Genomic DNA, 23057 nt, shown 5'->3' on the forward strand with positions numbered 1-23057 from the left:
TCCCTCCCCAAAACCTCTCCCTTCACTCCTTTATCAATTTATCATCACAATTGCCATGTTTCTTGAGACCTGTCACCTGAAGTGAATTATACAGGGGTGGCAGTTAGGGTGGAAAATTAAAAAAAGAAAGTGTTTGGCAGCATCTGTTGAAACAGTTTTCAGCTCTCCAATGCACTTAAAATGTATGGAGAGTCCAAGGAATTGAACTGGGGACTAAAAAGAAAGACATAGGGTGACCTTTGTTCCAGTCCAGCCCCTGGGAAAGCAGCCAGCTATTCTCTTCACATGTAATTCCCATTAGTGAGAGGGAGAGCTCCAGGGGCATTTGGAGAGCCAATTCTTAGCCACCTGGGCCAGCACTTTTGAATTCATTAGGCTTTTCATTCTCCATTGTTTACAGCAACAGAGGGAATGTAACTCCTCAAAAGCATCAGAGAACTTTTGGGTTCATGTTAGAGACTAGTCATTTGGAAAGAAGTAAATCTTCAGGAAATGGGCAAAATCACATATGGAACTAATTTTATTGCAGATGAGGCAGTGCAAGATAGATGGCTGTTAAAGAACAAAACTACCACAGCTCTGAGGAAAATCACCACCCCAAAGGCAGCCCTGGCCTGAGCTCTTAAAATCTCCTCAGACTTCATCATCAGGGTAAAGGAACCTTAGATTTCTCTTCCTATCTCCCTCTCTTCTCATACTTATATAAAGTTGCACACCTTTGAGCTCTTCCCCTCTCTGCCAGGTCCTTCTAAGCATCATCCTATTGCTCAAATAAGCACACTGGTAAATAAACACAGAGAAATTCTGAGAACCTCCCAGCAGCCTCCCGCGATTGGCCTCCTCTCTCCTCCAGTCGAGACTCTGTCCATTGGCCTAGTCTGACCTCATGGTACTCATTAGCAGTAAGCAAGCTCATAAGCAAAGGGGAGAACTCATCAAACAGGATAGTTTTTACCCTAAAATTCAGTGGTGATATTACGTGTTGTTTCAAGCTCTGCCAAGCTTCAAGCGTGACAAGTCCTGATAAATAAAGCAGGTGTGACTTTCCATAGCAACATGTAATTAGCCAAAAACTCTCAAAAATCTAGATTTTCTTTCTTTTAAAAAACCATTAGTCATTGAACATAGCACTTTTTTTTTTAATCCCAGGGACCACCCAGGAATTCTGGTCAGGGACCTGGCACCCACATGGTTTTACAAATATGGAGCAATGTGTGAAAGGCAATGCTGCACCTGACCTCCTTTTGCACAGACCTCAGGCCAGGCAGAGGCCACAACAACTGCAGTGAGCCTAGGCCCAGGCTGTATCCCTGAATGGCCTCCCAGAATCTGCCCCCATTGCCCATTGGCGCCAAGGCAGGATGCAAGTGAGTGTTTAAATCAATGATATAAACCTCAGGTTCATACAGAGAATGTCTCTGCGTAGTGCTGATGTGCAGAGACAGCCCTAAACCAAAGTTGAACACAGGATTTGATATCAGAGGTGCCTGAGAGTCTGTATTTTCCCAAAGTGTTTTTCCCATTGATTCTGCCATAATGCTTAAAATTGCAGATGGTCTCCACCGGTCCAAGGCAGAGGGGACAAACACAAATGCCTCAGGCCAGGCAGGTGGGACCTGCTTTTCTCCCAGCAGGGACTGGGGTGAGTTGGAACACCCTCTGCTCTGACCTAGCCCAGCATCACCATTGCAGGATGTGGTTCCAGTGTTGCCAGTTCTTCCCCTATGCCAAGAGAAGGATGAAAACTGGATTTTTTGGATGTGAATTCTCTGGATTCTTCAAACATTAGAAACTAATCTTTAAAGTTTTAAAGCTAATGCAGACCAAAACAAAGCCAGTTCTTTGACCAGTTTGGGAGCTCTGGGTTAAGGCTGCCTTGTTTCATGCAAATGTTCTGAGAAAGCACCACTTTAAGCCCATATCTGCATTAAGTCACCAGAATTGGTCACTTCGTGTCAGGCCCAACCAAGCCAGGAATGCAGTGGTGCTGCACCCAGATGCCATCCTCAGGCTGGGGCACCACCACCCATGGCTGGGCTCACAGCTGCCTCCCTCACTGGGTGCTGCCCTTGGCCACCCAGAACTAGTTACCCATGTTTGTGTGCCCTTCATGGGAAGTGACCTAAGACCAGGAACTAGCTGACGTGAGCTCACAATTGCCTAGCATCCTGTGCCTGGTTTTGGAGCAACAACTATGAAAGGCCATGCCAGCTCTGGGGCTGCCCATTGGATCAGCTGCCACCTCAATTCCAATCCCTTTGGGAGGCAGCCTTTCCCTCTACCCCTTCCTGTCTTCCTCACTTCTGGAATCACTTCCCAATATGCCTTCTAATCATCTCTCTCCATATCAGAGTCTCTTTCCAGGAAACCCAACCTATGATACTGAGCCCAGCCAGAACCCTAGCTCTGCCATTTATTTCTATATAACCTTGGGCAAGCCAGTTAATTTCTCTGAGCCTCAATTTCTTCATCTGTAAAATGGGATAACATTTGCTAACATTTTAGCTGTTCTAAGAATTGTACATTTTAAAGCTTTTTATGTGGATTCACTCCTTCCAGCTTCCCAACCAACCTCTGGTTACTGTACCTATTTTAAGATTACAAAACTGAAACTACAGACAAGTTAAGTAACTTACCCAATGTCACACAGCCAGGAAGTGGTCAAACTAGGATTTGAACTCCTGCAATTTGACCCTAAGTCCCTATAGCCTTTACCTTAGAATCCTGATGTGAAGACTAAATGAGATAATGTAAGTGTTTAGCACAGTGCTTGCCAAATACTAATTGCTCAATACATGTTAACTTGCCACCAGTATTCTTATCAGCACAAATTAGCCTATTAGTAACAGGGGCAAAAAGAAACGTCTTAAGGAAATGGGACAAAGGGCAGGTCAGTGGTGATAAGACGAGGAAGCAGCTTATGGCCCATACGCCCTTGAGCAGCCAGGGGAGAATGCAAGAGCACGGGGCTCTGAGAGGTGGAAGAGAGAACAAAAAATGAGACTATAAAGACCACCCACCATTGACAAGCACTATTTATGCTAAGACTCCATTTCACACATGCTCTTGCAAAGGTTGAAATCTTCAGTGCTTAGGTAGCACTAACACTTTCAGGAAAGCTTTTGTCAATTTTTATTGATAGAAAGCTATCTGAAGAATGAACCTTTTTTTTTTTACATGGGCAGGCACCAGGAAATAAACCTGGGTCTCTGGCATGGCAGGTGAGAATTCTGCCACTGAGCCACTGTTGCACCACACGGGCCTTTTTTAATTTCAGAATTGCTATACTTGAATTTAAATAGACTGAGACCCTCCAGTTTGCATACTTCAGCCAAACACAACCAAGAGGGCTGCAAGAGAAAATTAATTGGAAATTCCAAACCAAATACCTCCTCCACGGGGCTCTGTCTGGATTATTCAGTCAGTTTCTCTCTCTCTCATCACTACCTCTGTCTCTATCTGTATCTCTACCTCTATTTCTGTTCCAAAAAATAGAAGCCTGAAGAATAGATGCTCATGTTTAACTATATAAGAGACATGAACCAATAAAGAGTGAGAAATTAAGATGAACCTGGCAGCGTGGCATGGAGAGGCATGATAGGGGAAGAATGTTCAAACAGTAGCAGATCTGGAAGGAAATTATGAAAATATGGGAAGCTCTGGCCTTCACCACCCACTGCTTATCATCTGCTCTGAAGGCCCAGGTTAGACCAAGATAGAAACTTGTCAAAAGTCCCATTTCTTTTTTTTTTGGTGTCATTTATCAAAAAATGAATTTTTTCCTAAAACTGGAGGGACAAAAACATGATAAAAGTAAAAGTAGATATGTGGGTAGGCAATGGTGGTGTAGTGGCAGAGTTATTGCCTGCCATGCCAGAGATTCAGATTCGATTCCCAGTGCCTGGCCATGAAAAAAAAGTAGATGTATACAGATAGTTTTTTTTGTCAAAATTGTTATGTCAAGACATAGTTAGGATGTTTCACTTATCTCATTCTTCACTCCATTGCCTTTGTTCTCCTGACTTACAACAACTTAAGAATGGTCCACATATATGAGTAATGGCTCATGCTTCTGCCTCTCTTTCCTCTTCTTTCCACTGAATGTTGGTGCTGACTTGAGTTCTTGTGAAAAACTGGACCTTTTAGAGAAATTTTGAGTTTAGAAATGGAGGAAGAGAAGAAGTGATGAAAAGGGGCTAACTGGCCTCACGGACAACCTCCAAGAATAACCGGTTTCTCTGTTTGGTGGCCAGCCAACCCCACAATATTGACCCCTCTCTTTACTCCCCAAATTATTTCATTTCATTTTCTTAGAGGGTCTGACATACCACTGATTGTAAGCTCGTTTATAAGTTCATATTTTATATAAATGCATTTGTCTTCGAGTGACCAGAAGGGTTTTTGATTACAAATTCTTGAGAACTGGTTTAATCACTTTGCCTTCTTGGTAAAACCTGCTGGGATCAGATGCAAGAATAAATGTAAATTTTTATTTGAGAGATGCAAGAACAAATGTAAATTTTTATTTGAGAGTTGAAACTATAAGTAATTTGAAGAGCATTTCAAGGAACACAGCAGGTATAGCTGGAGTGTCCAAGACAGATATAAAGCATACATGGATTCTGAGGACTTCAAGACTCACAATAAGATACGAGGGTAACACAGTAAGAAAGACAAGTAGAAGGCCCACAAGTAATTTTTTTCTGGTCACTTTTTTTAAGTAGTTTTTTTTTTTGGAGGGGGTGGCAGGGATTTTGGAGTTGCAGGGGAAGTGCAGTGTCTGGGAATCGAACCCTGGTCTCTTGCCTGCCAGGCAAGAATTCTACCACTGATTATCCTTGCACCACCCCTTTCTGGCCACTTTTGCACCCAGAGAAAGAGGAACATTATTTTTGCCTCTCTTTCTCCTTTTCCATTCTATACCATATGCCCTTGGTCAGTTCTATGGTTCATATTCTGTTGTGGGTAAGTAAGTGTGGGAACATTACCTTATGTATAATGATGTTTATTTGGGTGAAAAAAAGCATTCACTGTTTATAACTACTTACTAATGAACTTTCAGAATGCAAGTCTTTCAGAAGTATTTAGAAGTCAAATTCTTTTAGATTCATTATAAAACTACCAAAATAAACTTAGCTAATATTGGATGCTACTGATTTATTCAGAAGATCCTAAAGAATGTTTGGTTGGGGAAACCTAGTCTTATAAATAGGTGAAAAGGCATTTAAAGTGATGTTTGGAGGGACAACACTAAGAAAGTTCATTAACAATCTCATCTTTACTTGTAAAATTTTATAGTTAGGAATTCATTCCTTTAGCTCTTTGATCTTTAAAAGTCAATTAACACAAGAGGAAAGTACTGCTTTTACAGTAATAACACTAAATGGGGATTACACTCCCCAATCAAAATGGATTAAAAAACAGGACCCATCTAGATGCTGTCTACAGGAGATCATTTTAGACCCAGGGACAAAAATAGATTGAAAGTGAAAGGTTGGGAAAAGATATTTCATGCAAACAACAATCAGGAAAAAAGCAGGAGTAACTATACTAATATCCAAGAAATTAGATTTCAAATGTAAAACAATTAAAAGAGTTTTACATTTACAAAGAAGGACATTACATATTAATAAAAGGAACTATTCAATAAGAAGAGATAACAATCATAAATATTTATGCACTGAGCCATAGTGCTCCAAAATACATGAGGCACTGACTACACTAAAGGGAGAAATACACACCTCTACCATAATAGGCAGAGACTTCAATTCCCCACTCTCATCAATGGATAGAATATCAAGACAGGGGATCAACAAAGAAATGGAGAATTTTAATAATACAGTAAATGAACTAGACTTAATAGACATTTACAGAACATTACACCCCACAACAGCAATTTACACATTTTTCTCCAGTGCTCATTGATCATTCTCAAGAATAGACCATATGTTGGGTCACAAAGCAAGCCTCAATAAAGCCAGAAAGATTGAAATCAACAAAACACTTTCTTGGGTCATAATGGAATGAGGTTGGAAATCAAAAGCAGTCAGAGAGCCAGAAAATTCACATATATATGGAGGCTAAATAACACAATCTTAAACAAGCAGTGAGTCAAGGAAGAAATTACAACAGAAATCTTGAGGAAAATGAAAATGAAAATGCAACATAGCAGAATTTATGGGATGCAGCAAAGACCATTTTAAGAGGGAAATTTATTGCCTTAAATGCCTATATTAAAAAAGAAGAAAGAGCAAAAATTGAGGAATTAACTATTCATTTGGAAAATCTAGAGAAAAAACAGCAAACTAACCACAAAGCAAACAAAAGGAAAGAAATAACAAACATTAGAACAGACATAAATGAAATTGAGAATGTGAAAACAATTGAGAAAGTCAACAAAACCAGAAGTTGATCCTTTGAGAAAATCAATAAAATCAATGGACCTTTACCTAGATTGGCAAAAAAAAAAAAAAAAAGAAAAGGAAAAGGATGCAAATAAATAAAACAGAAAAGAAAGGGAAGTCATAACCACTGACCTCACAAAAATAAAGAGGTAATGAGAGGATACTATGAGGATACTATTATATGCAAATAAACTGTCAACGTAGTTGATATGGACAACTTCCTCGAAAGGCATGAACACCCAACATTGACTCAAGAAAAAATTGATGACTTCAAGAAAGGAATAACAAGTAAAGAGAGTCATCAAGACGCTTCCAAAAAAGAAAAGTCCAGGACCAGATGGTGAATTATACCAAACATTCAAGAAAGAATTAGTACTAATCCTGCTCAAACTCTTCAAAAAAAAAACAAATTCATTCTATGAAGTCATCACCCTCATACCAAAGCCAGAAAAAGATACTGTGAGAAAAGAAAAAATTCAGACCAATCTTTCTAATGAATATAGATGCAAAAATCCTCAACAAAATACTTGCAAATCAAATCGAGCAGCACATTAAAAGAATTATACACCATGACCAAGTGGCATTTATTCTAGGTGTGCAAGGATGGTTCAACATCAGAAAATCAATTAATGCACTACACCAAATCAACAAATCAAAGCAGAAAAACCACATGATCATCTCAATTGATGCAGAATAGGCATTTGACAAAATTCAACATCCTTTCTTGATGAAAACACTTCAAAGGATAGGAATAGAAGGGAACTTCCTCAACATGATAAAGGGAATATATGAAAAACCTACAGCTAACATCATCCTCAATGGGGAGACTGAGAGGTTTCCCTCTAAGATCAGGAACAAGACAAGGATGTCTACTGCCACCATTGTTATTCAACATTGTGCTGGAAGTTCTAGCCAGAGCAATTAGACAAGAAAAATGAATAAAGGGCATCCAAATTGGAAAGGAAGAAGTGAAACTCTCATGGTTTGCAAAGATATGTTACTATACATCGAAAATCCTGAAAATCCATAGCAAAACTACTAGAGCTAATAAATGAGTACAGCAATGTGGCAGGAAACAAGATCAACACCCAAAAATCAGTAGCGTTTTCATACACTAGTAATGAGCAATCTGACGAGGAAATCAAGACAAAGTTCCATTTATGATAGCAACCAAAAAATCAAATATGTAGGAATGAATTTAACTAAGGATACTAAAGACCTATACACCAAAAACTATAAGAAATTGCTAAGAGAAATCACGGAAGACCTAAATAAATGGAAGTGATACCATGTTCATGGATTGGAAGACTAAATATAGTTAAGATGTCAATTCTACCCAAATTGATTTATAGATTCAATACAATGCCAATTAAAATCCCAGAAACTTACTTTGCAGAAATAGAGAAACCAATAACCAAATTTATCTGGAATGGCAGGGTACCCCAGATACCTAAAAATATCCTGATAAAGAAAAATGAAGTGGGGAGGTCTCACACTACCTGACTTTAAGGCATATTATGAAGCTACTGTTGTCAAAACAACATGGTACTGACATAAAGACAGATATACTGACCAGTGGAATTGAACAGAGTGTTCAAATAAAGACCCTATCATCTATGGACAAATGATCTTTGATAAAGCAGTCAAACCAATTCACAGGGGACAGAGCAACTTCTTCAATAAATGGTTCTTGGAGAACTGGGTATCCATATGCAAAAGAATGAAAGAGGATCCATATCTCACACATTATGCAAAAATTAACTCAAAATGGATGAAAGATCTAAACATCAGAGCTAAGACCATAAAACATTTACAAGAAAATGTAGGGAAATATCTTATAAAACTTATAATAAGAGGTAGTTTCCTAGATCTTACACCTAAAGCACAAACATTGAAGAAAGAAACAGATAAATTGGAACTCCTCAAAATTAAACACTTCTGTGCATCAAAGAACTTTATCAAAAAAAGTAAAAAGGCAGCTTATGCAATGGGAGACAATATTTGAAAATCACAGATCAGATAAGGGTTTAGCATCCAGAATATATAGATTCTTCAACTCAACAACAAAAAGACATTTTCAATTAGAAAATTGGCAAAAAAAAAAGCATGAACAGACACTTCTCAGAAGAGGAAATATAAATGGCTAAAAGGCAGATGAACAGATGCTCAACTTCACTGGCTATTAGGAAAATGCAAATCAAGACCACAAGATATCATTTCACACCCACTAGAATGGCCATTACAAAAAATAAACAGAAAATGACAAGTGTTGGAGAGGATGTGGAGAAGTAGACACACTTATTCTCTGTTGGTGGGAATGTAAAATGGTACAAAGGTTGTAAAAGGCAGTTTAGCAGTTCCTCAGAAAGCTAAGTATAGAATTGTCATATGATCCAGCAATCCCATTGCTACATATCTATTCAGAGGACATGAGGGCAAGAACACGAACAGACATTTGCACACCAATGTTCATAGTAGCATTATTTATAATTGTCAAGAGATGGAAACAGCCCACATGTCCATCAATGGATGAATGGCTAAAAAAGCTGTGGCATATACAATGGAATATTACACAGCTATAAGACAGAATACAGTCATGTAGCATGTAACAACTTGGATGGACCTCAGGGACATTATGCTGAGTGAAATTAGTCAGAAACAAAAGGACAAATACAGTATTATCTCACTAATAGGAGATAATATTAATGAGTGAAATTGGAGAATTGAAGTTAAGAACACAGGTTATCAGACAGAAAGAGGATAGAGATTGGGCAATTGCTGCTAAAGAGATATAGATTGTTCAATAGGACAGATTCTAAAAATTCAGAAATGGATAGCATACTGCTACCTGACTGTAGCACAATAATATAAGTACACTAAATTAAGCTGAATGTGAGAATGATAGAGGGAGAAGGGCTTGGAACACGTATGAAACCAGAAGGAAAGATAAAGACTGACATGGTATAATTGAGAAAGCCTAGAGTACACAATGATGGTGATTAAATATACAAATTAAATAATGTCTTTGCATGAGAGAGAACAACTCAATGTCAGTATTGCAGGGTGTTGAAGATATATGGTATATGGGAAAAATAACAATGAATGTAAGCTAGGGTATAGTGTCAGTAACATTGTAATATGCTTCCACTGAATGTAACAAAGGCATTATGCCAAAATTGAATGTCAACATGAGGGGGGCATGAGGAAGAGGTATGGATTCTGTGTGGAAGAAAAGGAAATATCTTCAGAAAGAGTAGGCTGGATTGTATGATATGGGGAAAAAGCTGAAAACGAACATAGAGAAACAAGTGCTAGAGAGAATGAAGAGAGAGAGATGTACCTATTCACTGTGAGTAGGAAAATGAGAGGTCTAGACTCTTGGAAGGCAGTGTGGTGGTTCCACAGGATGCTAGAGATGGGAATTGCCATATGATCCTGGAACCCCATTGCTCCAGGTGTACACCTGGAGGAACTGAGTGTGGGGACAAATAGACATTTGCACACTGGTGTTTTTGGCAGCAGTTCATGATCCACAATGAATGGAGGTGGCCTAAGGATACAAGGATTGAAGAATAGAAGGGGGAACTATGGTGTATACATAGAGTGGACTACTGACCAGTGGCAAAAAAGAATGAAGTTGTGAGACATGCAACTAGGTGAATGAACCTTGGGGAGCGTATGTTGTGTGAAACATCAGAAACAGAAAGGCAAACATTATCATGCCTCACTCAATTGGACTATGATATAAAACTTTGGTGAACTGAAGGTGAGAGCATGGGTTTTCAGGTTGAAGCCTATTGTAAAGGGTCCTAGATTATGAGCACTTAGAGCAGTCACATACATTCATGAGTTGTAACTGTCATTCATAAATCTTGAGGTACTGAGCTGTTTGTTTATAACCTGGTTGCTCCCAGAAACTTCAAGTATTTATGTGACACCTGAGACTTAGAATTAGAGCTCTGTAGCTATGAAAGTCAGCAGTACCCCATATAGGAACTGTTTAAAAAGTTGAAAAAGTGATCAGACATTGAGTAGAGATATGAATGAAGTTGATCTGGATAGGACTAAGGTATATCAGAACACTGGGTAAAGGACGATATCATCCATAGCTTAAAGCCTCAACTTCTGTGTGAGACTTAAGGAAGACATGTTTGTTTGGTGCAAAATTTATGTTTTGGCTGGTGCATTTCCTAATTTAACTTGTATCATCAGTTTAGTTGAACACCATAAATACATGGAATCTTGAATTAGGGATGAGATTTTGTTGGTTTGTCCAAGTTAGTCTGATACCCCAATAAATCCCAGAGTGATTCGGACAGTGAATAAATAAGTTTTGCAAAGTTCCCTTGGGGTAATGGAGAGAAAGTGGTCAATATTCAACTTACCTATTTGGAGAATTTCTGATATTCTCACAAGCAGTGGGGACAACCAAATCAATAGGCCAAACCGTTGATCTTGGGTGTCACCCCTATGAAACTTATTCCTATAAAGCATAGGCTAAGCCTACTGAAAATTGGGCCTAAAGAGTCAACCCCAGAGAATCTCTTTTGTTATTCAGATGTGGCCTCTCCCTCTAAAGCCAACACTGCAAGTGAACTCACTGCCCTCCCAGTCTATGTGGGACATGACTCGCAGGGGGTAAACCTCCCTGGCAATATGGGACAGAAATCCCAGCATAAGCCAGGACCAAGCATCAACAAATTGAGAAAACATTTTTGGCCAACAGGAAGAAGAGAGAAATGAGACAAAATAAATTGTCAGTGGTTGAGAGATCTCAGAAGAATCAAGAGGTTATCCTGGAAGATATTTTTATGCATTAGATAGATATCACCTTTTTAAATTTATGGTGTATTGGAGTGGCTGGAGAGAAGTATCTGAAATTGTAGAGCTGTGCTCCAGTAGCCTTGTTTCTTGACAATGATTGTATAATGATGTAGTTTTTACAGTGTGACTGTGTGATTGTGAAAACCTTGTGTCTGATGTTCCTTTTAGCTAGAGTATGAACAGATGAATAAAAAATATGGAAAAAATAATGGAGGGAACAAAGGTTAAAATAAATTGGGTAGATGGAAATACTAGCAGTCAAAGAGAGGGAGGGGTGAGGGATATGGTATGTATGAAATTTTTCTATTTCTTTTTTTGGAGTGATGCAAATGTTCAAAAAAATTGTCATGGTGATGAATACACAGCTATGTGATGATATTATGAGCCATTGATTGTACACCATGTATGGAGTGTTTGTATGTTTGCGCATTGTTTTATCAATAAAAATATTTTTTTAAAAAAAGCTATTGTATGACTGTAAAAGATAATGGAATAGTTTATTAAAAATAACCATTTAATCAACCAAAATGGTAAAGAGGAATCAGGACAAAAATCTAACTCTTATTTAGGGCAAAACTTGGTTTTAATGTTTATTTCCAAATTAATAAAAAAAATGTAATGCTTGAAATTTTTCCATTGGCTTGAACATCATAAAAAATGCCCATTAATCTTCCCTTAGCCTGATAATAGAAAGGTCTCACAGGGAAAAACAGGAGCCATAAATAAGACTGAAGGACAAGGATCATTGTGCATGTTGAAAATGGAGTAACCCATCATCCTACTACATGTCCCTTGGAGTGCTCAGATTTGTACATTTTTATGTACACTTTCATTGAATAAACATTTAGTTAAACAGAGTTTAAAGAGTCAATTAATACAGTGCAAAAATCTCCAGATGGAAGGTAAGGGAAAGAGTAATTATTATAAAGCTAAAATAACATATACAGTGCGGAACTGATGTTGGGATAGGCAAATTGACCAATGGGGTTAGAATTCCAAGAAAATACCCACACATAAATGGAAGCCTGAATTGGGACAGACAGGCATTAGAGATGAAGGAGGGTGGTGATTACAGGGAGTCACACATAATTTCAGTCACCCCAGGTTAGTTAAATAGCACCAGTCTCCCAACAATATGGTTAGGATTTTAATAACCAAAGTATATTATAAGATATTGCATAAATATAAACTTGGGTTCTAGTGGTACATCCACAAATTGCTATGTAAGTAACAGGTATGCATCGTGATCAAGCACATCACTTCTTTCAAAGTCTATTGGTGATTGATGACTGTGCATCTGGTACTCAGTTCACACAGACTACTGCTTGCCTCCCAGCAATAAACCCTCAGGACTGTTTTTTAAAAAGGGAAAATTGAGAGGGAATCAGCCAATAAAGAAACAAAAAGTGATAATAGTGAAAGTGAAATTCTGTCAAACATAAATGGAGTTCTAGGAAAAAATCACTACTGCCAGAATGTTGGCTTGGCAACCATTTGACAATCCCTAGCTAGGCAACTTAGTAAAGGTAAATTTATTGGTATCAACAGGGAAATTGGTGGTAAAGGAAAGAAGAGCCCAGAGGAAGTGACACCAGCAAAAACTTCAAATTAAAAGAACCCTTGGAGATATTTCACGACATTGAAGAAGGAGAGGATAAAATGTTAGAAACTGATCTAGACATAAAAGAGAGTATGGTAAGCCTTCAAGGCATAGAAAATATGCTCATTTTGGATGGTAAGTTATTCAACTAAAGGAAGTCAAGCTGTGTTCAAACAATGCTCGATAAGCTTTTTACAAAGAAAAAATCTTTAATTCTCAACGTTTCTAATGGTTTAAATAACTGTATACTAAATAAATATTAGTTTTGCTTTTTCATCTTTCTATACATTTATATCCAACAGAAAGATTTTAATATTCTGACAAAGATTTTTAAAGGTCATGGAATAATCAGAATTTTCCCATTAAGATTGTTTTGCACAGTTCGGCATGAAGGACCATTTTTAAGGTCCCATATTACCATGTAAAGGGAGGACTGCCTATATATAGAATAAATAAATAAAATTGGACACCTATCTCACATCACACACAAGTAGTGACAGACTCCTGAGTGATTAAATGAAAACTAAATATGAAAGGCAAAACCATACAACTTTCAGAAAATAGTTCAATATGCTCAGCGCTCTGGAAGTTTGTTTGTATATATATAGTTTTTTACTAATGACACAAAAATGCTAACCTTAAAAGAAAGAGCAGACACATTTGACTAAACTAAATTTAAGAATTTCTATTCCTCAAAAGACACGCCAAAGAGAGTAAATAAGCAATCCACAACTGGAAGAAGATATTTGTCACACCTAAAAAGTATTAGTGTCTAGAATATACAATGAAATCCTACAGATTAATATGTAAAAGATAGACAACCCAATTGAAAAATGGTCAAAAGACTCAAAATGGCACTTCACAGAAAAGTGAAACCCCAAAGGCCAATAAACATATAAAGAGATATTCAACCTCATTAGTAATGAAGGACATACAGATTTAAAACAGATATTGCAAAAATCATCACTGTATATATAAAATTTACCTCAAAAGAAAGAATTGCAAATCAATATTAAACTCTACTTAATGAAATGCATGCTGAAATGTTAAGGATGAATTGTACTAATGTCTGCAGCTTACTTTGAAATTCACCCTAAAAGTAAAATGAGTTGATGGATGGATAGCTATGAGATAAAGACTAGCAAAATGTTAATAGCAGAATTCTAGGTGCTGAATATATGTGTTCACTGAATATGGGAAAATTCCATAGAAAAAAAAAGGCCAAAAAATTTTTAATATAAAATCAAACACCACATAGGCATATATACTAATGTGATAAAGAAAAGCAATGGGTGGGACATGATGGCTCAGGAGGCAGAGTTCTTGCCTGTCATGCCAGAAGACCCAGGTTTGATTCCCGGTGCCTGCCCATGATTTTTTAAAAAAGAAAAAGCCTCATAATGAGGAAATACAAAATGCTCAGGATGGGTTAACCTCTGAGGGAGAGGAGAAGTGAAGGAAATGAGGACCATAGAATAGAAAGGGAACTTCAGAGTTCATGACAGTGTTCTCTTCCTTAAACTGATTCACAACTAACTCATACACTGGTTGCTGTGTATCAATTGTTCAATTATACTTATACTTTGCATATATTTTTAAGTATTTCTTTTGTTCTCCTCTAAATTTCATAGAAACTGCAATGGGGAGGAGGAGAACATCTGGTGATGCTTTTAATAAATACAGTCCTGGGCTCTCCTGGAAAGATTCTGACTGAGTTGTTCTGGTGTGAGGTCTTCAACAAGAACAGGAAGTCGGTCTCTAACAAGCACCCCAGGTGTTTCTGACAGTCTTTGCATCACACTTTGAGGGACAGTGAGCGATCTACCGCTCAAACTAACAAACTTTGAGATGAAAACACACTAATCTAAATCACACTGTAAGAGTGGCTGGCTCCATCAAAATCACACCTGGGCATCTAAAAGAAAAAAGACAAAGGGCAGACACCTGGGCCCTATCCAAGAGATTTCAGTTTCTTAGGTGTGGGTTGGTTCCCCTGGTCATTTGCTTACTGGGCTGAATTTGGGGATACCCTAGAAAGCATGGTCCACAGAGCAGTGGAATCTGCATCACCTGGGACCCTCCAGTCTCATTCCAGATCTGCCAAATTTGTATTTTGTGCATTTCATCAGGATACCCAGGTGATTCACACAATTAAAGTTTGAGAAGTGTTGATATACACTGTTAAAGCTTCATGAATCTGGACCATCCTCCACTTCCTTCTCCCCAAGGTAACCACATGGCTTATACACTCAGACCTCTTTGCTCAAATTTTCTTTCAAAATATATGTTTCTCTGGAGTCATTTATTTCTCAGTGTGAATTTAAATAGTTATGGTACATCACTCAAGGTATTTGCATATTGCCCTTAACCTTTTATCTTTGTCAAATGAAATTTCCTATGAAATAAATTTCAGGCACATATAACAGGTGTTTTGATGTGACCTTCCCAGAAAACCACATGTGTACCTACCTATACCTTCACCTTTTCATTTTTCTGTCAGCCAAGTAGAAATTTGGTCAATATAATTAGATAGTAGCAAAAGTCAATGGAGCAGAGTTTTATTTAAAATAATATAACATGTCTTCAATTCTTTGGGGTCAATATCTAAGGAGTTGGAAGGCTGAATCATCGTGTGGGTGCTTTATGAGAAATTGCCAAGCCATTTCCCAAATGATTGTACCATTTTACTCTTATCAACACTCATGACACTAGGTATCACTTATTTTTTTAACTTTCGTCATCCTGGTGGATGTGAGGTGGCACCCCGTGGTGGTTTTGAAGTTGCATTGCCTTATGATTGATGGTGATGTGCTGCTTCTCACTTGTATTTTATATGCATGCTTCTTCTCCAAAGCATCTGTTCCATTTTTATATCACTTATATCTTTATCATTGAGTTGTATGCATTCTCTCCATGTATATAGTCTGGTTACAAGTACTTTCTCAGATATATGCATTTGCAAATATTTAAAATAAAAAAAATAGTCCAGCACCCCTTACCTTCTCCCCAGACTAGGGACATCACAGACACCTGTTAAGTGGCCAGCTCTCACCTCCTCGATTTCCCTCCTTCTCTGGGGAAGTAAAAACTTAACCACTGGCCTTCCACAACACCCACCTCCTTTTCTCTTGTGTACCATTCCACAACCCAGAGGAAATGTTGAGTGTAATTAAAGGGTCCAGCCAGACCTTGAACACAGAAACCAGAACAAGCAGCCCCAAATGCTTACCAGAACAGAAATTCTCAGTGACAGGGCACCCTCACCTGAGGTGGATGAAAACCACACTCAAGTATAGATTTATCTGTCTTCAAGTGGGGTGTGGGAAGCTCTTGTTTACTGATCCCAACCTAGCACAGTTTTGGGCCTCTCTGAGAGATCCATGATGGAAATTCGTCCCCTGGTTCTTTGGATTCTTTGTGCTGAGTAAGTGACTGATTATTTGTCCTTCCTGGACTGTTTATAATGTGCGAGTAATAAAAGGAACATCTGCTGAAAGTTTCTGTTGTACCCTGAACCTGTCTTCCCAAGACACACTGCTGCAGCAACAGCCTCCTGCACCCCCACTCCCCACCCTCCACCTCCCGTTCCTCTTTGTTGTCTACTAATTTATCAAGCTTTGGTGAATTGCAGAGATAAGGATAGTGTTTTACTTTGTTAATGCTACCAGAATGCAATATACCGGAAATGGATTGGCTTTTTTTAAGGGGATTTATTAAGTTACAAGTTTACTATTCTAAGGCTTTAAGAATGTCCCAACTAAGGCATCTGGATAAAGATACAGAGAAAGGCCAATGTCTGTCACATGGGAAGGCATATAGCTGGCATCTGCTGGTCCATGTTCCCCATTGCATTGTTTCCAGCTTCTAATTCCAGTAGCTTTCTCTCTAGGCATCTGTGGGGACATAATTAGCTTCTCTGGGCTTCATCTCTTAGCTTAGCATCTCCCAGGGACTGAGATTTCTCCTCTTCAGGTTCTGGCTATTTCTGTGAGTCCTGTCCCATCTCCAATCATCTGCATCTAAGCTTTATCCTAAATGTTTCCCTGTGAGGGATGTTTTAGTAACTCCATTAAACTAATCAAGATCCACCTTGAATGGGTGGAGTCACAGCTCCATCTAATCAAAGGTCATAGCCACAACTGGATGGGTCACATCTCCATGTTAATAATCTAATCAAAAGGTCCCACCCTACAATATTGAATCAGACTTAGAAGAACAAGGCTTTTCTGAGGTACAAAACAGTTTCAAACCAGTACATATGTGAGCACAGAGACATATTTCAGTTTAGAAATCTTTTTTTCATTTTTTTAATGGTAGATAGTTACCAGATTTGATAACACAATAAAAAATTAATCAAAAATTGAACTAATCCCTGATTAAACTGTTGCTGCAAGGAAAGAAAATCAATTTGGAGAATAATAATCTAATTGTGCAAAACAGACCCTCTCTTAAACTTGCAGGACCCATGACACAAGTAGGACAGGAGGCTCACAAACTTTTAAATATTCAGAAGTTATTATCAAGCAGAAAACTGTTTGATAAAATTCATTCTGTTCTGCACATTGACAAATACACCTTGATAACAACAAAAGTTTAATTTTGTAAAAAGCTATGACATTTTATGCATGCCTGAAAGTCAATGAAATAATGAAAACTATTGAATTTATCATTATTTGTATCTTCTCTGTTGATGGTCCAGCAGTATCTGGACAACAAATAAGTATCATTACACTTAATTCATAAATTAGATTTATTCCTAAAAGAAAAATTTCTTTCATTCTTTCTGCAAAATCACCATAATCAAGTTTGTCACATATGACTGTCCTATTGACTAGTAATCTGTTGAATTTAAAAATACAATGTTATTGTATTCACATCATACAAAATTCTAATGTATTTTCATTTAAAATGTGAAAGTGAAATTTTTTTTAAATTGAAGAATTGAAATTTCCCAAGATAGCTGCAAAATTTTCTTCAAACTAGTCAACATTATCTATAAAACTAAAAAGCAAAACACGAAATCACAATTTAAAAATCAAAACTTTAAACCAAAATTACTTAAACAAAGCTAAAAATGCACAGCAGTTCTTGAAATCTTGCTGAGATGTTATTAAATAAACAATGCTAGCTTTCAAGGCCATCTAGTTCCTATGTTACATCTAGACATCTTATAACAAATTTTAAAATACCATTTTTTTCTCAGCTACCATTTGAAACTTTTGCAAGTACCATACTAATCTGTGAGAACCTCCAAAACCAGAAATCAAAGCATGAAAGATAGAAAATAGATGCTCAGCATTACTAAGGAACAGTAACTTTGTACTGCGAAAATTGATTGCATTCATGTCTTAGATTGTCTTTAAGCACCTCTGCCCTTCCAATCCTCCCTGCCCTCTGAGGCACTAACCACTTATGACATCAGCAGTGGCACAATTCACAAGCTTCAGTTGCCTTTGGCACCAAGAGCATGGAGTAAGTCATGTGGGATCTGAACAGCATTAGAAGGGGAGGATGGGTTTAGGATTATGGGTTATTCCCTGTCAGTGCTGCACTCAGTCTCTCAGTGACAAAGATAACCAGGTAGTCTTTAATATTTTTTAAAATGTTTGTGACACACAAGGCTTTTTAAAGTGAAGAATACCAAGAATGAGTCTGTTTTCAGAGTTTGTGTCATGACACTCTTCCAATGTCTGGCCTGCATTGACAGTCTTTCCCAAGTTATTAGATCAGTTGTTCCTACAGTGTTTTAGAGTTTCCAGGTTATATGAAAGAGTGACATGGAATTCTTTAAAAGCATGATTTTGAGTTAATTCTAGACTTTAAAAAATCTCTTGAGCTCTTTAACACCTGACAATAGGATGATGGGAAAAGCACGAAGTGACATAAAACCATGTAGTGTTGCTAGAGGCAGCCGGTTGGAGGAGTTGTGCCACCAGTGCCACCCCCTCTCCAGACCCGAGTATGCAGGTGGTGGGCAGCTGCCATTAACTCCGGAGCCATGAGGATTCACAGCAAAGGATATTTCCATGGTGGAATCCAAGTCAGAAATGAGAAAAACAGAGCATCTTTGAAATCTCTGAAAACTGATAACAACAAACCAGAAAAATCCAAATATAAACCACTTTGAGGGAAAGTATTTTACCTGGACTTACATTCTACCACAATATCTGAAAAACTGCAAAAAGACATTAAAGATCTTGGAGAGCGAGTTGAAGAATTTCTCAGCAAAGATATCAGTTATCTTATTTCAGATAAAAAGGAAGCTAAATTCGCACAATCCTTGGGTAGAATTTCTCCCATACCAAGTCCAGAATCTGTGTCTGTGCAGCAACTTCACCTCATCCCAGCCATGATGGAAGTTGATTTAAGTTTCCATACCCAGTGTGTTTAAGCAGAGGAAAATTATCAGTTAAAAAAGCTATCAAGGGCCATAATTTTATTCCTTCAAATAGTATATTATCAATTGCCTTATCATGAGGAGTAAAAATTCCTCATATTGATGACATTAGATACTACATTTGAACAAAAGAAGAGTTGTATTTACTCAAGAAATCAAGCACTTCTGTGAGAGATGTGGGGAAAAGAGCTATTATGCAGACCACAAGAACAGGTAGACTGAAAAAGCCTTTTGTGAAGGTAAAAGATATGAGTCAACTTCATAGGCCATTTTATCTTCGCTTGACCAAGATACCTTTTATAAATCATTCTATTCAAAAGCCTTGTTGTCCATCTGATATAGATAAACCATCTATCGTGCAAAAGTAAATTCAGATTAAACTAATAATTCAAACAGATGGTGATAAGTATGGTGGTACCCCAATTCAATTCCATTCGAAAGAGAAGAAAGAAAAAAGGATATTGTGAAATGTCACTTGCAGAAATGCAAAGATCTCAAAACTCATCTTCTAAGCAAGCAACACAGAAATTTTGCACAGTGTAACCAGTATCAAGTTGTTGATGATATTGTGTATAACTTGGTTTTTGATTCTGTAGAATATGAAAGGGACATGTCTAAAAAGAAAAGAATAAAATACAGTGTTGGACCCCTTTCTTATTATTGCAAAGAAAATGAAACCAAGAGAATACCTAGAACTGCAATGTATTTCTCAGAAGGACTTCAGGGAAAATAAGGTTGTGTAGATGGTCAAGCAAAATTTCCTGTGCAAACAACCCCAAGAACCTGAACATAAATTTTATGTTTATTTCAAATGCCATCCCCTGCCCTTCAAGTGAACTGAGAGGACTTGAGAAACAAACCAACAAATATTCCATGTTAAATCCAGCTGAAAATGGCATAAAGCAGAATATTACACAGTTACGTTCACATAAAAATAAACAAGGATGCATTATTGCTGTTTCTGAACATGAATCCATTATAAATGAAAGTGACTTAGAAGAAATAAGGGCAGATGGCTGTCCCTGTGGGCTGCAAGCATCTATACAATTTTCTAATTTCATTAAGAATAATAGTGCATCCTAACTGAAGAAAAAGGCAGATACTGTGATTTTTCCAGCAAAGGATTTGAAGGATAAGGACCTTAATTCAACATTTGGTTGCGATTCTGGTCTGATAGCAATAAACAGTTCACAAGAGCCTAACAATTCAGGCAAATACTCCATCCCATAGCCCTCTCATGAAACCAAATAATTGAGACACCAAGAATATGGATAGTTTACCTTCTGGTAAAATAGGAAGAAATAAGAAAGAAAATCTGGAACCAATTGTGGAATCAGATAAGAAAAGAACAGAGTTTCTTACTACACAGGAAGAAAACAGAATTTATTAAAGATTGCCCCAGTGGAATTTATTTCAGACTAGTGAAGAAAAATTAGAATTTTAGGGCTTTACAAGCTATGCTGAAAACTGTGGTACATGTAATGTTAGAGATATTTGGGAAGAAGAAAATTCAAATAATCTGTTGTCAATGTTTTTCTCTTCCCTTTCCACTTCTGTATTTACTGGCTTTCAATCTTTAAACAGTTTGTACTTTACAGAAGTGATAAGAATCATATTCTTGAAATTTTTATAAATGTGTGTAAAAATTCTTAGAATTTTTTGCCAATTTTGTTGCAGAACAATAAAGGTGATGTTTGCATTTTTTACCAAAAAAAAGTGATGTAATTCTCAGAATTCAAAAGGCTATATGTAATTTTATTATAATATGCATGGAGAACTTCCTGCCATTTGGGAATTTTACATATGGACAAAGTTGCTTTTAATAAAGATGATTAGATATAGATAGATAAATAGACAGATAGACAGTTGGAGTGGGTGGAACAATGTTTTATTTGAGAAATACTTATCGAGTGCAAACTGTGTGTCAGGGACTAAAATTTACAAAATATAGCTCATTTAGTTCTCATGACAATCCTATGAGTAGGTAGTATTGTCTCCACTTTATGGGTGGACAAGTTTCTTGTTTTTTATCTCAGGAAAATTCCTGCCAGGAATTTCATGTGAATGGTCTCTTGATGGGTCCTGTGTTTATAGAATATAGATGACACTGTTAGATAAGAACATGGGGACAGTCTTGCCTTCCTGTTGGAGTAGTGTGCAGAAGTGGTAAGGATAAGAGCCAGGGAGACTGACAATTGAGTTTGTTGAACATGCCTTTATTAAATATTTGTTCGGCCTTACCTAGATATACATTAACTCCTATGGGTTATATATTTACTCTAGAGAATCTGGAATTTCCAAAGACTTGAGCAATCTTTGTTCCAGCCTTCACTATGAAGATATGAAGGTAAAAAGCTGTGAGGTCATTAGTTTGCTGCCTTCTGTTCCTCTGACCTTGATTTTCTTCTCTCTTTTATCAATCAGGTATCCCCTCTCCTCTTCCACCCCTCTTCCCCACTTTAAAGCTTTCTAACCCTCTTTCACTATCAAAACAGGAAAGTATTCAGTGTCATTTCTAATATGACCTCGAGGTTTTTTTAATTGTTGAGCTTGCTATAATTAATTGGAGCAGGAAGTTTTGGCTCCTTACATTCTTGGCAATAGATAGGGGGATTTTTTTAAGGAAGATGAGGACAAAAGGGTAGTTTTAAGTTATTATCCCAGAATTAGATTTGCTTTTGCCGTTTGGGAGAGCTTGTGATAGGGAAGACATGGCTAAAGAGCTGAAGAGAGACCCAATCCCTGAAAGAAAGGAACCAGAGTTGCCCACTCCACCTTCAACCCCCCGCTCTTCTTCCAACCCTCTGGCAAAAAAATATCTTGTACTCTTTTCCCTCACCCTAAATTGGTTCAGGGGCAAATGAATCCAGCTTTAAGGGTAAAGCTAGATCCCTTGAAAGCAGAAGGCATGTGAGGAAGATCTGAGATGTTACAGGAAGAGCCCTGCTTCAGGAGTTAGGGTTCCCAGTTTCTAGGACTAGCAATGTAATCGTGACAAGTCCTATATCTCTTGGGCTTCAGTTTCTTCATGCATAAAATGGGAAGACTGCTCTCTATGGTCCTTAGGTTTTTCCATTAGCCTCTAGAATTACAAAATCAGCATGGTGACTTCAGAGGTCGTTTGTTGCTTTTGACTGCTTTACACCATCCCCTCATCTTCTGATATTGTACCCCAGATTTCCTTTAAGGAACCACTCCTTTATGAATATGATAGATCCAGTGACCCATCTCTGGTAAATCAGAGAAATTCCATTTCAGTGGCCCCCATTATTCAGAGGCCATGGCCCAGGTAGTTATGTGTATCCTAGGACTTAGGCAGGACTTACCAGAAAGACATTCTTTTTCTCACTGTTATAGGGCCTGATGCTGCTGGAAACCATAGTGCTACTCCATAAGCCCAAGAATGAGTCATTCTGATAGGAGTGGGGTGATAAAGACCAAGATGTCCAAATCCCATTTAACCCCTGGATTAGGCTGAAGCCTGCCCTGCCTCTAGAATTTTTAGTTACATAAGCCAATAAATTTCTTTCTTTTATGTAAACCTGCCTTGAATATAGAAAAGAACAACATGCATATGGATATAGAACTAATCATTTATTTTTAGATCCATTTCCATAGGAAGTATTAGAACATGCCATCTATCAGAGTTATGCCATTAATCTCCACACAGTTAAATATATTATTTATACATTTGCATCATGATTGCCATGGGTGAGAAATTACTGAATTTTAGCATTTCCAACTTGATCTGCATGATTTATTTGTGACTAAAAGCATTACGCCCACCCTTTGAGTGTGCTTGTTTTTAAAGAAGTCATACTTTCACATCAAA

At 37.6% G+C, this 23057-nt stretch overlaps 1 pseudogene; it reads left to right on the plus strand.

Moving 5' to 3' along the window:
* Window positions 1-20858, plus strand: part of LOC143672847 (protein DBF4 homolog A-like) — a 189666-nt pseudogene extending 168808 nt beyond the window's left edge.
* The last annotated feature ends 2199 nt before the right edge of the window (window positions 20859-23057 follow it).

Source organism: Tamandua tetradactyla, assembly GCF_023851605.1.
Source record: "Tamandua tetradactyla isolate mTamTet1 chromosome 18 unlocalized genomic scaffold, mTamTet1.pri SUPER_18_unloc_1, whole genome shotgun sequence".
NCBI classification, from domain to species: domain Eukaryota; kingdom Metazoa; phylum Chordata; class Mammalia; order Pilosa; family Myrmecophagidae; genus Tamandua; species Tamandua tetradactyla.